This window comes from Leptinotarsa decemlineata, unplaced genomic scaffold (genome assembly GCF_025532065.1).
Source record: "Leptinotarsa decemlineata unplaced genomic scaffold, Ldec_3_MD MMD2_tig00001393_RagTag_RagTag, whole genome shotgun sequence".
Taxonomy (NCBI): Eukaryota; Metazoa; Arthropoda; class Insecta; order Coleoptera; family Chrysomelidae; genus Leptinotarsa; species Leptinotarsa decemlineata.
In genome coordinates, this window is record NW_027412562.1 from 11,817,018 (window position 1) to 11,831,172 (window position 14,155).

At 35.8% G+C, this 14,155-nt stretch overlaps 1 protein-coding gene across 2 annotated transcripts in view; it reads right to left on the reverse strand.

Annotated features, from left to right (window-relative positions):
* Pgant9 (Polypeptide N-Acetylgalactosaminyltransferase 9) overlaps positions 1 to 14,155 on the reverse strand; it is a 179,130-nt gene that overhangs the window by 156,479 nt on the left and 8,496 nt on the right. Inside the window, exon 1 of one of the 2 annotated variants that reach the window (XM_074176005.1) lies at positions 5,480 to 5,500. The exons of the other annotated variant lie outside the window; for it this stretch is intronic. The gene's annotated coding sequence lies outside the window, so the exon portion shown is untranslated. Of the gene's footprint in view, positions 1 to 5,479; positions 5,501 to 14,155 lie in introns of those variants that run through there. 2 annotated transcript variants of the gene reach the window in all.

Sequence of the window (14,155 nt, forward strand, 5' to 3'; positions counted from 1 at the left end):
AGAACAACACGTCAACAATAGTGTACAGGGGGACATATTTTGACATATTCGCATTTGATGTGAATCGCACCCTGGATCATGTCACACATTATCAGATGTTCCATGATGAGTAGATTTCAGCAAAGTAAAAAACATATGGCTTGAAGCTTATGGTTCGGGGGCTACAAACTATTTGAGTTGAAAACGAGCCACCCTGAATAACTTTTGAAACAATAGTTTGCAGGAAAAATAAAAAAACAGGCCAACAATTATACAGGAAGCCACATTTTGAAATATTCGTTCCAGAGACAAATATGGAAGCAATGAAGCAGAAAAGATTTTTCATTAATTCTTGAATCAAAATCGGATGACCGGACAATGAGAAGAAAAAAATTTTCTATAGTAAATGTTCAAAAACGTTTCCACCAACTTCCTTACAATGGTACGGAACAAGCTTCCATTGCCGTCCTCACACGGTTGCAAATCTCGCGAGTTATTTCTCAGCAATGTCTCATGATATTCTCTCCCAAATTTTCTAATGTTGTTGATTCTATCTCATACACTTTGGACTTCAAATGACCCCAAAGAAAGAAATCTACAGGAGAGAGATCCGGAGACCATGGTGACTATTCTGTAGGACCCCTTCTGCAAATCCAACGACCAGAAAAATGATCAATTTATCATCAATTTATCAATTTATCCTCGTCAATTGCCCTATTGATGCACGGTATTATTCGATTCTCCAACATATCCAAATTATTATCACTAGTCAAATTATCATCGATAATAAAAGGTACTACGATGTGGTCACCTGAAATTCCTGGCCAAACATTCAGGTTTTGAGGTCGTTGGGTATGAACTGACGTTATAAATGAAGATTGGTATCACTCCAATATCGACAATTTTGCCGATTCACCTCTCCATTCAAACTAAACATACATTCATCCGAAAAACTAATTCCATTAGTCCAACGTGCCCCAAAACTGCAGTACAAATAGCTCCTGAACGGTTATGCTTTTTGTTGTTAGCAGATGCAGTTTCTATAAATTTGTTCAATAATTCCGAAACGTATTTGTGTCGTACATTTCTTCCTGGATGATTATCATTGAATATACGAGCAGCAGCTCTAGCACTATTTCCATTCTGGTAGTACAAACTCACTATTTCAATCCGTTCTCGAAGCGTGTAAACCATAGCTTCTCAAGAATTCACAAAAACAGAAACGTTATGGCCTACCAGGCAATCGTTGTTGCCTGGTAGGCAATCGTTATTGTAGAATGAGACAAATACGAAATGAAGAGAATATCAAATTCAAAGTTAACTAGGTAAAATAAGTCTTTTTTGAAGTATACTTCACAAAAACACCTACGAAACCTAGGTAACACATTGTACAGAAGTTCATTCAGGGTAGCCCGTTTTCAACTCAAATAATTTTTAGCTTCTAAACTATGAGCTTCGAAACATAATGTATTCTACTTTGTTGAAATCTGTTCATCATGGAGCATCTGATAACGCAAAACAATTGATCCATTTAAAAAAATGGTGACATGCTCTGAGGGTTCGATAGGGACATTTAGATCAAATGTGAATATGTCAAAATGTGTCCCCCTTTATACTATTGTTGAGGTGTTTTTCAATTTTTCTTGAAAATAATTGTTGCAAAAGTTATTCAGGGTGGCTCGTTTTCAACTCAAATAATTTTTAGCTCCCGAACCATAAGCTTCAGACCATATGTTTTATACTTTGTTGAAAACTGCTCATCATGGAGCATCTGATGCAAAACGATATACAATAATCCATTTAAAAAAATTGGTGACATGTTCAGGGGATGCTATAGGGGAAGTAACATCAAATGTCAATACTGTGGTTGACGTGTTTTTTTATTTTTCCTGCAAATCATTGTACCAAAAGTTATTCAGGGTGACTCGTTTTTAATGGAATGTACTGTATAATTCTTGAGTGCAGTAATTAGGTACTCATACTCGCGATAGAACAATCGTGGGTCAAAACTCATTCTGTGAGGTCAGTGAGAAAAGTATTCTCTTTCAAAAATTGGATAAATTTATCGCTAGAGATTGCGTTAGCATAGTTCGTTGTTTTGGCGTTCACGGGAGAACTCTTAAGTTTGAAATTCGACCTGTAAGTGCTGAACTCACTCGATGGGTAAAAGAAACCATCGAGTGAATTGCGAGAAAAATGTGGAGGGCATGACTCTTGGGGATCAGATAGGGATTTTGCTCGTGGTCGAGAATAGATGAGATTCACACCGGCTGCCGGGGTCGTTTTTGACGATATCTGGAATGAAATTTCTTCCATATACCAGTCCAATTCGACAAAAGTAGACACGGATACCTTCTTTGGGTACCATGAGCGTTAGAATACCAGTTGGATTGAGGCGTCCTCGCAACTTCACCAGTTTTCTAGAAGAATGTTCCAATCGTCGAGGTATTATTGATTAGTCTTGCGATGCCTGTTTGAATGAAGGTAACCGTCCATGCTTGAAATGCGGGATTCGTCAATAGATATTGAAAGTCAACTCTCTCAATAGATTCGTCGAATATCTTCTAAAGCAGAAGAAATTTTTCAAAGAAGTCATTATTTTGGCACACTATGGACAAAAATCAATTGATCCTCAATTTCGTTCAGGTTAATTCTATACTTCAACCAGAACTGATCATGCGTGGAATTTGTCAAAAATGTCGTCTTCTATTTTCAAAAATAACTAGTAGAATATTGTATTTCTGCATCAGATGTTGGAAACAATTGCTGGCTGCTCCTTCACCAAGGCAATGACAATTGCATTGTCACGCAATTTTCTTCAAACTAAACAAGTGTTTGTGTTTCACGGATGTTATTATCACGGGCATCCGCTATACTTAAAATTAAATCGAAACAAACCGCTGTACGATATTCCAAACGGAACACTAGAATTCAGATATAGTGGAAGTAAATGATATTGTGCATATTTAAAGTTGAAGTCACATTTTGATCATTCCCATATTGATTTCAATTTAACAGCCACCGGTAGACAGCCTATTGGCCGACAAGGATGAATGAATAGGTGCGTCAGAATTAAGGAAGAGGGTAGCCTAAAGTCTCCAACGCAAGAAAAAAAGACTGATACATAAAAGAGTTCTTTCAACGATAAAATGTTAGGCTAGAGTATGACAAAATTTTGGAAAATGGGTGTGCAATGCCTTGCTAAACTGATGTTGAATTCGTTCTGGGGTACGTTGGGACAAAGAGAAAATCAGTCCAATCGTTCATAGATCTGAAGATGTCAGACCCCGCATCTCACATTGACGTTATTATTCCAATCAACGAAAATACGCTGATACTCAGCTGGGAATACAAGGATGACAGCTCAACTCTACTATCCGCCGAAAATGTTGCTACAGTAACCTATGTAACAACCCAAGCACGTCCAAAGTAGAACACTTATTTGGAAAAATTGGGCAAACGTGTTCTGTATAAGGATACGGATGCTGTCATTTTTGAACGTGAAGAAGGTGAATACGAACCCTCCTCAGGCGAATTTTTAAGTGAACTCACTGACGAACTCGAATGTTACGGATTTCGTCAGCAGTGGACCCAAAAATTATGCATGTGAGGATTGGTCCATGAATAATAATGAATATTGAGTTATTTGCAAAGTGAAGGGATTTCTCTTAAGTACTCTGCATCTCAATTAGTGAATTTTGACACAATCAAAATAGCTGGAAAAATTCGAGTCAACTACTGTCGTTTCCAAAACCATTTAAAGAACACTCTGTGGTAACGAAATAATTTTCGCGAGTACATAGATCAAAATCAATAAGAAAGAAATTCAATTCAAATTCCATATCTATACCATATGGATTCAAGAAACGAACAGATATTCCATAAAGGAATCACACTGAAAAAAACGAATCCCGGGAATTTCCGGTTGAATCAATTCCTGTTGTTTAAACGCAACTATTGTTGCCATAACAGAAAAAAAACGTTCTGATAACGATCTGTACTTGCAATCTAACAAGCCGATTCAAGTTAAAGTGACTCGAGTCTTATGAACAGGAAAAACGGTAAGTATAGCAGTAATAAGGTACTTTTAATTAATCAGGAATATTTCCTGTGTATCTAGAATAATATTTTGCTATGTTTACAAGCCACGACTGTAAAACATACGTATAGGTCAGAACTATACGTGCAACCGGAATAAAACACCGTGAATGTTACAGGAATATCTAGTGAAATATAACATTTTTGTGAATATAACCCAACACAATTTGTACAACTAACAGTATGGACACATTAAATTCAACAGGAATGTTTGGTTTCCTTAAATACATTTAGATTATTCTACCGGAATAAATATTGTTCAACTAACAGTACTTTAATACATGTAATATTATATTCCTGTTATCTCTACCATCCACGCCACTGTTCTAACAGCTCAGAACGTCGATTTCAACAGAATTCCCGTGACTTCCACAATTCAATCCGGTACTCTGGGGCAGTACCCGCCGACGCGGAAGCCGTCATTCGTGTTGGTTATATTGGATATGCATACGTGATGAGTGGCAAACTTAAATTATTATTTTCCTGTTGAAATAACAAACTGCAGTTCGGTTGCAGTTACTGCTCTAAAACTTGTTCTTTCTAAAGGAATTAAAAGACAGGAATTGTCATGTACAATTAACAAATATTCCTGCTGTCGCTTATATAGGGGGAATTTCCTGTAGAATTCGCCGAATTCCTGTTGTATGGTATATTTTTTTGAGTGCATCTCAGAACCAATAATGAAGCTGCCTTATGTCTTTTTCATCATCTGAAAAAAATCTCACACCCATTGAATATATATTTTTTTTAATTCTCAAATTATACTTGTTTCTTTGTGAAATCCCTCATTTACTTTTTTCCACTCATATTCAAAGAAAGTCACAGAATAAACGACTACCTCGAAACCTTCGATCTGATGACAGAGTGGCAACATGGATTCAGGAAAAACTGCTCAACAGAAACCGCAACGCTAAATTTCACACAACACATACATGATTCAATTGACGAAAAACATATTGTTGTAGGAGTCTTCTTCGACTTGAGCAGGGCCTTCGACACTTTGAACTCTAAATTTGTAGCAGACAAACTCTTCAACCTTGGGATTCGTGGTAATGTAAATCAATTAATTGCTTCTTCTTTGGCGAATATATGTTTTCAGGTAAAGCAGAATAACATCAAGTCTTTAAATTTTCACTTACAACAGGTACCCCTCAGGGCAGCGTTCTTGGGCCACTGATATTTTCATTATATGTAAATGATCTTCCTCTCAATAAAGTCATAGAAAAATATTTCTCTATGCAGATGACAAGGATCAAGGTTAGGTTAGGTTAGTATCTCTTGTATTTTCATTAAATCCCCATCATATCAAAGGAAAAAATATTCCTACTACTTGTATTTTCATCTAAAAACATTGTAATCTAAGTATGAAAATTAGATTTTCAAAAAAGAAATATTAACTCACCGAAGACATTATTTCACTAATCTATATTTTTGTTTGCTACGCTGATTCTCGATAAATTAAAATAATTATCTGTACTGATTACCCTTATCTAACTGACGTTTCCGATGTGACTTTATCATTTATATTGAATATACGAAAGCAACTTTGCCTTTTTGAATCAGAGAAAATGCGTTATCAATATCATGTATCCATCAGAATGATAGAGGACAAAACAAATGAGATGAATTAGCGGTCATAACAATCAATAACGGGGCAAAACACCGGACAAAGGTTTCCGACTATTGGCTTCGTCAGCGCTCTGCCGCCAAGTGCAAAAATTAACAATTGTTTGGAAAAAACTACACATATGCACGGAGCCACCGCCCTGACGAGGCCGCAATAGCCAATTCTAATTTTCAAAGAAAAATCCATCTCATTCACATATCTCGTGGCTGGGTATGTTTTTCTTTAAATGTATTCATTTTAGCGTAGAGAACAAGATCCATATATTGAAATATTTTGTCGGGTAGAAAATCAACTCCCACCCCGTAAATTCTAATTTTCTAAAAAAAAATTCATGACTCATTCAAATATTTCGTAGGCGGGAAATATTTTCTTTGAATATATTCATTTTAGCGAGCAGAACAAGACCCATATATGGCTTTTTCCTGACAAATGCTTCACAACCCTAGAGTATTATGTCAATATCTTCACCTATTACAAAATGGCGGAACTTTTGATAATTGCCTGAAAACATTGACATTTAACTACATAATATGAGGTAATAAGCTTGAAGTCAGTTCAGAAGATTCTCGAAATGGTTGGCTTGAACTTCTTGACATATAAACAGACAGCCTATCTGATATTTCACGCAGAAAATTTTTGAACATAGTAACGTCAATATCTCTACAAATATTTATTATTCTCTGCCGTACATCCAATATTGAAGCAGGTTCAGTTTCGCACACCTTTTGCTTCAAATAGCCCCATAAAAAAGTCCAAAGGTGTTAAATCTGGCGAGCGGGCTGGTCATTCTGTAGGACCTCCACGGCCAATCCAACGACCGGGAAAAGTAGTATCCAAATCGTTTATTACTCGTCTGGAGTAATGTGGTAGTGCTCCATCTTGTTGGAATACAATATTCATATCCAATTCATTAGAATTCACTTTGACGATTTCAGTGATGAGAGGGTCAACAGTAGTTTTCAGCATATTCGAATACAGTTCCCCTGTTAAATTTTGATCAATAAATAGAAGTCCTACAATATGGTTTTCCAATATTCCTGCCCAAACGTTAATTTTTTCTGGATATTGGGTATGTGTTTCCAGGAAAACGTAATGGTTGGTGTCACTCCAATAACGGCAATTTTGTCTGTGAACATCGTCTTTTAAAAAAATGTATTAAAACAAATATTTTGTAGATAGGTAGGATGCCCTGCAATGGTTTCCGTCATGATTTCGCAGAATTCTGTTCTTCGATCAGGGTCATCTTCAGTTAATTAGTGTACCATTTTAATTTTGTATGAATGATACCTATTCATCTTCAAAAATCTCCATATAGTAGAAGGAGACACCTCACAAAACATTCACGACGGAATATGTTGACTGTTCAGGATTTACTACCATCTCACCAATTATTTGCACTTGCTGTTCTTCTGGAATGAACGGATGACCTGGGGGCTTTTTGTTATGTACACTACCAGTAGTTGTGAATTTGGATACATGTACCCTCAAATATTTTCTACAGATAGGACGATTCGGAAAATATTCATTGAAAATCCTTTCGGTCTCGTGAAAGTTACGCCTCGCATTGTAAATAAAAATGGCTTCAATTCTTTCTTCCAATGGACGAGAATTGACCATTTTAGAGATTGTTGACGTGGTACCTTTCTACTGGTAAAACCGAAAACTAAATGAGAATATTCTAACTGAACAATGATGTTCATTGTCGTACCGACATTTTTTGTCGTTTTTATAAACAAAAAATAACTTAAGAAACCTTATCGGGTTGTTGAAATTGCCGTATGGCAGATAAAAAGGAATATTTCTAGAAATATCGATATTGATATATTTGTCGTCAGGAAATTATTAAATGATCCGCCATTTTGTAGAAGGTGAAGATATTGACTTCATATTCTAGGGTTGTGGAGTATTCGTCAGGAGCTTCAAAAAGATGTGTCACAAGACCCTCTTTTCCATTTAATATTTTTCCCAGATGGCGCCCAGTCGCCATCTTGAAAGTTTCACTTCAAAATAAAGTATTCATGCAATAATTTCATTATTCCCAAATTTTAATTTTTTGAGTTGACCCGTTCAAAAAATAAAAGGGGGGGACATTAAAGAAATGTGATGATAATAGGGGATGCAAACTACAGCTATCCACTTCCAGCGGAATCCAGTATTCATACAGGAGAACTATATGCGATATACAAAGCAATTGAACATTGGAACTTATCAGAAGGAAATTATGTCATCACAACTGATGCTAAATGTGCAATTCATGGCCTCCCACAACTCTACCCTAAAAACTCATTTTCAATTCCTATAAAAGTAGGATTGAAAAATTCAAGCGAATGGACAAACAGATAGAAATTTCCTGGGGTCCTTCCCACACGGGAATTGTAAGTAATGAAATGGCTGACAGTCTAGCTTAAGATGCTTAAAATCCTCTGGCTCAACAAATTTCATAAATTCATCATGGATACTTTCACAATAGCATAAAACAGCTTACCATCAATAACTGAAAAGCGAGATCACAAATCTCTTGACTCAAACAAACTGAGAGAAAGTAACCCACACATGGATATCTAAAATTACAAAGAAGTTCGTCGAAACATCAAGTCATTCTCATCCGTCTGAGAATTGGTCTCGGCAAAATTTTTCATGATGCAAAAGGAAAACTACATACGATACTGTTTCTGTTATGACATGATTGGTGTTAAACACGGATATCAACTGAAGAAGAGTTCTTTAAACCTCAATAGTGAATTCTGTAGTGCCTTAAGTGTGGTGAACATTCATTCTTTATTTACTCGAGCGCGTCAGATTTTCTAAGGGGGTGTTAAGTGCAACAAAAAAGAAGCTCTCATTCAATAATCTGACGATTTCGATCTGACACAAACTCGCGGACATTATTATAATGTGCAAAAAAAATCGCCATTTTGAAATACTCAAGCGCGTCAGATTAAGATATATATGGTTCATCTTTAGGTTTTAAACGTGCTGCCTCATAATCTGACGATTATCTAGAGGGATTCGCTTAATCTGACAAAAACAATTTTTTTTATATTTTTTTCAATTCATTGAACCAAATTAATTGAAAAGCTCAGGAAATAGCATGCAAATGAATAAGGTTTGTTTGAAGGTGATTGACAATGTTTCGTGATGAATTTCACTAGTTCGGACTTCCATTGTCTATTATATAAAATGATTTGAAATCCCTGAAACAAGTAAAAAAGAATAATTAAAAAAAGGATAGTTGAAAATAACAATTATATTAAGCAACAATAAACCTGAAATGAAATGATAGTAAAATAACCTACAAGTAAAAATATAATAATTGAATAAATAAAAATTAAAGGAATGCAAAAAGAAAATAATAAAAATAAAAAAGTGTAGAGATTCCAAGTCACGTTAGTTCACGACGTTTCGATTGTTGGTATCTACAATCGTCTTCGGGTGATGACTGGACTGATTCCTCCGAGAGATGACTATTTTATAGGTCGTTGAAATACTTTCACTTTCTCTACTTTCCATTTTCCGCTTCACTGATTCCGTGAGAGATGACCGATTTGGCGGGAGTTGGTCATTTCTCGTTTGATGATGGGTTTCCATATGTTTCGTATATCTACGCTGGCCTGGCTGAATACGTTGTTGGACAACATGTATGCGGCTTCCTTAAATTTTCTCCTGAACCAATGTTCCTCTCTGTGCAAGATCTCAGCTTGGGACCACTCGATGTTGTGTTGATGGGTCCAAACATGGTCTGCTATTCCTGATTTGCTGGTTTCTCCTCGCTGTGTGTGCTTCTTGTGCTCGGCAATGCGAATATTCAATGGCCTCTTAGTTTCACCAATATAGGATTTTTCCGCACTCACAGGGTATCCGCCTTTCTGAAACACATCAACAGCGTGAGACCTTCCATCACTTTCACAATGGAGAAGGAAATCCACAATGAATTGCCATTCTTAGACGTTTTGGTGAAGAGGACCGACACTAAGTGGGAAACATCTGTATACCGAAAACCCACTCATACGGGACAGTATCTGAACCACGAATCCAACCACCATCAATCGACAAAAAGAGGAATCATCAAGACTCTATTAGACCGTGCTTTTGGGCTTTGTAATACAAAGGAAGGTCTCGAGAAGGAACTAGACATCATCAAAAGTGATCTTCAGCGGAATGGATACTCCAAAGCGATGGTAGAAAAGACTTTGGCCAAAAGACAGCAGGAGCCTCGCAAGGAAGAGAAGCCGTCACAACCAGTGCTTTCACTTCCCTACATCAGAGGATTATCGGAGAGGATAAGAAGAATTGGTTCCAAGTACAACATTAGAACCTGTTTTAGATCCGGTAACACTATCCGTAGCAGCCTCACGAAAACCAGGCCCCCAAACGCGGACTGCGATTCCAAGAATTGCATTTACCGGATACCCTGTGAGTGCGGAAAATCCTATATTGGTGAAACTAAGAGGCCATTGAATATTCGCATTGCCAAGCACAAGAAGCACACACAGCGAGGAGAAACCAGCAAATCAGGAATAGCAGACCATGTTTGGACCCATCAACACAACATCGAGTGGTCCCAAGCTGAGATCTTGCACAGAGAGGAACATTGGTTCAGGAGAAAATTTAAGGAAGCCGCATACATGTTGTCCAACAACGTATTCAGCCAGGCCAGCGTAGATATACGAAACATATGGAAACCCATCATCAAACGAGAAATGACCAACTCCCGCCAAATCGGTCATCTCTCACGGAATCAGTGGAGCGGAAAATGGAAAGTAGAGAAAGTGAAAGTATTTCAACGACCTATAAAATAGTCATCTCTCGGAGGAATCAGTCCAGTCATCACCCGAAGACGATTGTAGATACCAACAATCGAAACGTCGTGAACTAACGTGACTTGGAATCTCTACACTTTTTTATTTTTATTATTTTCTTTTTGCATTCCTTTAATTTTTATTTATTCAATTATTATATTTTTACTTGTAGGTTATTTTACTATCATTTCATTTCAGGTTTATTGTTGCTTAATATAATTGTTATTTTCAACTATCCTTTTTTTAATTATTCTTTTTTACTTGTTTCAGGGATTTCAAATCATTTTATATAATAGACAATGGAAGTCCGAACTAGTGAAATTCAAATGAATAAGTGTATGCTTTTTAAGTAGAATACCTACTTGTTTCTATTAGAAGATAATTTTAAAAAATGCTCAAAAAAATTTATTTCTTATAATATATTGGTTAATTAATGGAGAGAAGAGAAATTAAACTTACTATGTTTTTTACCACTTTCATTTTTAACTAACGTTACTGCAGTTTCGTCCTATAAGGACATTTTCAAACTTATATATTGTATAAGTTTGAAAATGTCCTCATAGGACGTAACTGCAGTAACGTTAGTTACAAATAAAAGTGGTAAAAACATGATAATTTCGGGTATCTCAACTTTCGGAAACAATGTATACCCTATATGTTGTTTTCTCGGTGAAGCCGGTCAGGTTTCATTCATTTTCAAACAGACATAATTCAACTTTTTCAAATGGAACACCCTGTATTTTCTCATTAGTATGAAATATTTCAACATTTCACAATATTTTTTATCAGAGGTATGTATACTATACGGAAAACTGATATTTCACGAATTATACCCAGTTTCATTAATTGTTGTAATTACAAAAAATTCATTTATTTACGTTCACTGACTCAAATTTTTTTCAATATCACAAAAAATTCAGTTATTTACGTTCACTTACTCAATTTTTTTTCAATATGAACAATAACGCCTAAAGTTTTTATCGAATTGAGGAGTCCAGAAGATGTTCAAAATTGCGACCATTTTCTGCAATACATAATGTCAGTCTTTTTTTAAAAGAATTCTAACACGTTCCAGCATATCCTATGAGATTTCTCTGAAAGCTCTAGTAATTCTTCGCTTCATGTCTACTATACATATACCGGGTGTCCCACATTTTATGTGACAGGCAATATCTGGTTTGTTGAAGGAGATACACAAAAATGTTTCATACAAAAGTTTTAGGAGTTCATGAGAGCTATATTTTGATATAATTTTTAAATATAGAGGGTGTTTGGTGTAGGTACTACAGACCAAAATTCCATTTTTTGAAATAGAACGCCCTATATATCATTACATATTCAGATGCTACGTTAAATTCTGATATCATTTCATGTTTGGTTTTTGAAATTCGGTTACGGCGTTGTTGAGTTATTGCTTAAAATGTAAAGTCTTGAGAACGACTATTATTTTTAAAAATATCTCATATAATTATTCCCTCTGCATCAGATCACATGAAAATTAGTCAAAATTTTGGGTGTTCGAAGTAATGGCTTCAATTTTGAGTTGTGGAATTCAGTCAGGAATCATTTTGAATATGAAACAATTGCGAAATTGAAAGAGGTGTATTCGAAAACAAATCTTCAATTAATAACAATGTAAATAATATAACTTGATAAATCATTTTATAAGAATGGTAGGTACCTAGAAATAAGTCATAAAAATTGTTCAAAGTGATGCCCATTAGATATTATACAGGCTTCGAAACGTCGAATCACTTCTCTCGTACAAGTCGCTCTTATAATATGAGGCGTAATATCACTGCACGCTGGTCGAATTTTCATTTTCAGATCATCCACATTCAAAGGGGGAGTAGTGAAAACAATATCTTTTAAATAACCCCATAGGAAAAAATCAAGCGGTGATAAATCTGGGGAACGAGCCGGCCACCGAATTGGACCCTTATTACCAATCCATCTATTTGGGTACGTTCTATCCAGATATTCAGTAACAACCTGTGAATTGTGAGGAGGAGCACCATCTTGTTGCCACCAAATTCCTTGTCGTTCTGCTATGGGAATATCTTCCATCAACTGGATCAAATCATTTTCTAGAAAATGTAAATATCGCAATCCATTGAGATTTTCATTGGAAAAGTAAGGTCCTATGATGCGGCCATTGAACAATCCACACCATACATTAATACCCCAAGTAGTTTGAAAATTACTTTCGCGGACCCATGGGGGTTTTCTTGAAACCAATAGTGACTGTTATGTCGATTCACAACTCCATTATTGTGGAATCGCGATTCATCGCTCCACAAAATTTGACTGAATATGTCAGGACTTTCATGTAATATTACCGGAATACAAGCAATGAATTAAGTCGTCGTTCAAAGTCCGTGGGTTTCAAACCTTGTACCAACTGAATTTTGAATGGGTGGTATTTATTTTCTTTCAGAATTCTCTGTACATTAGATTTACTCACACCGACTTCTTCTGCAAGAGTACGGATAGAAACATGTGGATGAATAATAATATAAGCCAACACATTGATCTCTAAATCTTCAGTTCTAACAGATCTCGTATGATGACGATGCTTTATAGTAGAAGGAAATGACCCAGTTCGCAATTTTTCTACAACTCTCGAAAAAGTCATTCGTGACGGAATGGGTCTGTCTGGAAAACGTTCTTGTGCTTGACGGCAGTTTTTCTGACATTCCCCAAAAATTACTAACATATCAATGCAATCACTTGGACTAAACGCGAAAGGCATACTGGAGTTTTCGCACAAAGAACACAGTTACTGTTTTGCAAAGAATCACTGAATCGAACTGACAAGTAGATACAATTCAACAACATTTGTTACTATGGCATCAACAAGCATAAGCTACTTGATGAAATTGTGCAATATAAAGCAATTCACCCTCAAGTTAGTCACATTCTCAAGAATTTCAATATTATATTCAACTGATATCGATATCTTATCGTAGAGGTGAGAATAATGGTTTGTATTCAGTAGTAGTCTAGTTCAATTTAATAAAAGATATAGACTGGATTCGTGTACGAGTAAATAAGTTTTTTTGAAACTTTATATTTAAGGAAAAGTGCAATAACTCAACAACGCCGTAACCGAATTTCGAAAACCAAACATAAAATTATATCAGAATTTAACGTAGCATCTGAATATGTAATGATATACAGAGCGTTCTATTTTAAAAAATGGAATTTTGGTCTGTAGCACCTACACCAAACACCCTGTATATTTAAAAATTATATCAAAATATAGCTCTCATGAACTCCTAAAACTTTTGTATGAAACATTTTTGTGTATCTCCTTCAACAAACCAGATATTGCCTGTCACATAAAATGTGGGACACCCAATATATTGTTTCCGAAAGTTGAGATCCCCGAAATTATCATATTGATGTTGACTAACCATTCCTTAAACAAATCCACTTGATTGCTGTAGACATGCGGATGGTGAATCAAAAAATACTGTCTGCAAAATAGGTTTTCCTGGAATGACTTGGCAATACCGCAAAAGAAATTAAAAAAAAATTCTTTGGAGAGCTAAAAAATATGGAATCGAATGACGTATTCATATAATGGGTATTCTATTTGAAAAAAAATATAACTTTGGTTGGCTCCTCGGTTAAATCACCCAGTATGCGA